This window comes from Schistocerca nitens, chromosome 1 (genome assembly GCF_023898315.1).
Source record: "Schistocerca nitens isolate TAMUIC-IGC-003100 chromosome 1, iqSchNite1.1, whole genome shotgun sequence".
Lineage (NCBI taxonomy): Eukaryota > Metazoa > Arthropoda > Insecta > Orthoptera > Acrididae > Schistocerca > Schistocerca nitens.
The window spans coordinates 123521085-123525343 of record NC_064614.1 but is presented as its reverse complement, the minus strand read 5'-3'; positions in this window follow the sequence as shown (position 1 = coordinate 123525343).

The window sequence follows — 4259 nt, the reverse complement described above, 5'->3', positions numbered from 1 at the left end:
AGTTATCTGTATATTACATACTTAACTGGACTACTTTAAGTAGTTTTGACACTATTTCCATGGACGTTCATATAAAGGAATTTCTATATTTATGTTGCTGTTTAATCCATTTCCATGACAAATTTCTTTCCCAAGTACGCTGTATGCCTACCACACGCACACACACTACTGCAAATACCTCATGTACTCTGGTGGCCTCAAGTTTTATCTAAATGCAAAATATATAACCTGATGACAGCTATTGAGAATCTCAATATGAACATGTGTGCTCTGTATAAATGGGCACAAAATGCAGGGCTAAGGCTAAACCCATCTAAAACTTAAGAGGTACTGGTTGGTCATTGGAGGGTCATTAGCCCAAAACATCGGGAATTCCTACCATCTATAGCTCTAAAATAACTTCTGTCCTTCAGCAAAGAGTCCAGGAGTCACATTAGATGAAAATCTAAATTCGACTGAGCACGTAAGTGCAATGTACAATAAGGCATCATCTCTCCACACCCTACAGAAGTACAAAAAGCTCTTCCTCTTGACCTGAAGAAGAAAAAGCTGTCATGCAAGGCCTTTCTCAGGTATGCTCACGACGCCTGGAACTGGTTATGAATACCTGTGTTCGTTATTTCTGTGATGCTCAATACTTTGGTCATATTTCACCATTATATGCACAGCTGTCTCGGCTTTGTGTAGAGATTTCCATACACAATCTTCCCTACACTATCTTCTCTACAGTCTTGTCAACGAACACTGTCCCCCATATCTCTCCTCGAACTTAAGGTTCTTATCTGAACAAGATGACAGGAACACCCATCCTATCAGAGCAGAATTCTTTCTGTCCCACGACATCATTTACCCACTTTCCTAGAGTCCTCAGTAGTATGAACTCGACTCTGCAATAAGCTCCGGCGTCATACTAGAGAGCTGCGTACCATCTCCAGCTTCAGAATACTGTTAGCGACATGGCTACTGAAGCGACGATAATGACTACCATTGTCTTTGTTCGTACTTGTTACCCCTGTACATTCTTTCCAACCAGATGTTTCTCATTTCTCAGTATTCTCTAGCTGATACGGTCTGCTTAAATTTCCATTCCACAGAACTCGCTGTATCAGAAAACATCTATGTTGTACAACTATAAATTCTTTTTATACCTTCCACTATATTATTTTCATCATTATTACTATTCTTACTGGTGGCAGTAGTACAAGTATTGCCAGCATTAACGCTAGTGGTTCATAGTAGTATTTACTTACAGTGCCACTTCAGACACTCATCTTTTCAATACAATTTATCATATCAAAATTGTTATTGTTATATGTTACTCCTTACTCATCGCTGGCTTCTGAAATTTCGAAGCTTACGTGTTTTATCTCTGGAGGGGGACATTGCCTTGCTGCTTAAAGTGAATAATGCCTGAGCGCTACTGGTCACCCGTGGAGTCAGTGTGCGGAGAGTCGCAGTTTGTATCATAAACAGTGGTCGCTCACACCCACGTCATATGTAACTGGTCTGAAGACTCTGCTAGAAATTTCGAGTAAAGTTGAGAACACTACGTCAGTTCACAGGGTAAAAGTATTTCTAATATTTGGTTCACTCACGAAAGGCGTGCGCAAGTATTTATGCAAATTGTGATCGACACAAAATGGTGTTTGCTAATCTAACTTCCGTAGCGAACACATTGTTGTTAGTAAATACTAGGGTTGCCCAAAACTTAATGCATTTTTTTTCCTTCAACAACGTTTTATTGAACACAATGAGAATTACACACACGAAAGAATGGTGTTTTATGTACACACCCTATTTTTCCACGTAATTTCCATCCCGTTCTATGGCCTCCTTCCGGTGCGAAACAAGGGCGTTTATGCCCTGTCGGTACCAATCCTTGTCCTGATGGCGCAGCCAGTGCTTCACTGTGTCAATCACCACCTCATCGACGTCAAAATGTCTTCCAGGAATGATATCCTTTGATGGCCCAAAGAAGTGGAAGCTCGCTGCAAAATGTCAGGTATGACAGGCGTGGATGGTCTCCCCGACCACTGCAAATCGTGGAGCTCCGTCGAGCCGCCTTCTGGTGATCTCACCCTCCGTGCCCAGCGACTAACAGTATTCCTGTCGACAGCAGATGCTCCATAGACTATGCGCAAGCGTTTGTGAATATTCCCCACAGTTTCTATCTCTGCAGTGAGAAATTCAATGACGGCACGTTGCTTTTAACTTACATCACCTACAGACGCCATTTTGAAACTGCCCGGTATCTGCACTGTCTGTCAAAAGTGACGGAAACTTAGCACGCTCACTCAAGAGACTTCAAATAATAGACGGGTAATGTTTCGCATTCGTAGCAATGTTTTCTGCTGAGAAAAAAAATGCGGTGCATAACTTTCTGGCCAACATCTTAATTGGAAAAGGCTCCCATGACTACTCGCTGAATTCATGTGGAAATGTAATAACAGCAATGGTTTCTTGAGTATGAAAGTGAAATGAGCTTAAACTAAGCATAGTAGTGGATGAGTTTAGGCTTTGTTAGGGAATGATTTAAGTGCCAAAGGAATAATAAAACTAAGTAATTTGATTTGCACTATTATTTCATTGTGACATTGTCTATTTCTTAATTTACGAAACTAAGATTTGCAAACTACAAGAGACACATGCTCATACGGGGTGTTCAAAAAGTCTCTCCGCAGTGCCGTATGATTGTTAGCGACGCATGCCGCATGATTGTTCGCCTGCCTGGATTACTTCCCTGCAAGTGGATATTCTGTACTCATTCATAGGAAAACTTGTGTGAAGTGAAATACTGAACGGTTATTTTTAGCAAGATGGTGCAACCTCGCATACAGTTCGCGTTTCAATGTCACTGCTTGTTGACGTTTTTGGTGATCGCATAATTTCACAGGGACTTTGACCTGACTTCTTGTTCTGGAGAGCAGCGAAAGCAACTGTCTATAAAAACCGCCCAAAACCCATCGATGAATTGAAAACTGCAATATCCACTTTCACTGCTTCTGTTACAGAAGAAATGTTACAGCTTGTGTTTGGAAACATGATTAGACGAATTGAATTGTGTATTCAACAAGAGGGAGGACACTCAACATTTAATGTTAAAATTTGTAAGTAAAAATGAATATTCAATAAATTAGTAACTTTTATTTCACTGAGTTTCATTTCTGTGTATTCAATGCGGCTTACGGCACGCGCGGCTGACAATCACACGGCACTGCGAAGAGACTTTCTGAACACCCGGTATTAGGAACACCGTCAGGATTATTTAGTAACGAAACATGTTCTGTATGTAAAGTTTCCATGCTCGAGTGCGATAGCTGAAAAGTTACGAGAAAGAAGCTATACAGGAGACGCTCTTTCAGCCGAAACAAACTGCTGCAAATGATACTTTGCCGCAAGGTACAATCGGCATGATTGTAGGATAAACTGAACTGCGAACTAGATTGTTAAGATTAAACAGTAAGTTGGCGCCACCGCAAAGTGACCATTCTACCCCTGACGCACTACAGAGCTATGGAAGTCACAGCGACCACCCACTCCCCCCCTCTCCCAACCCCCTTCCGAGTGCAGTTTCCAAGTCACGTTGTTAAGGCTTTAATGACAAAGCTACGTACTTTCGCATCAAATTACTTTTAATGCATAGATACCTTTCATTACGTGCACAAGTGGTATATATGGCGATGCTGCTTGACTGTACTTCTGCAGCTCTAGTGTGGTTCTACAATATAGCTGTAATATTACACCACAGTTACCTGTTCTGGTTGACAAAGGAATAGAGTCGAAACGGCCCAGGAGCCAAAGCGGCGACCATACTACTTTAGCGCGATTGGTAAGAACGCGCCACAGCTCGATCAATATAGCGAAAGCGAATACCTGTAACATAGCAGGAGAATAAAACCAATCTTAATATTTCCTCCAGCTCCGTTTTGTTGTAGTAGGAATTTTATTACAAACATATTCTACAACCGAAAGTATTTAGTACACAGTAAAATTTGTCGCATGTGTTTACACTTGCAGCGGATGGGTGAACGTGGTGTTACATGTTCACTTCAGTTAAATGTGCTGCCGACACTAGAAATGGGTGACGCGTGTCAACTTTCAACACATTGTAAATTAGAGGTACTGTTCTGTGCTAGATAATAAAGACGAGGAAACATGTAGTCATTGTTTACGTATCAGCTGCGCCTCTGCAGCATTGTTAGCTGTAGATGAATATCCCATTAGCCCCACTGAAAACATTTCGGCTCAGTTCATCTACT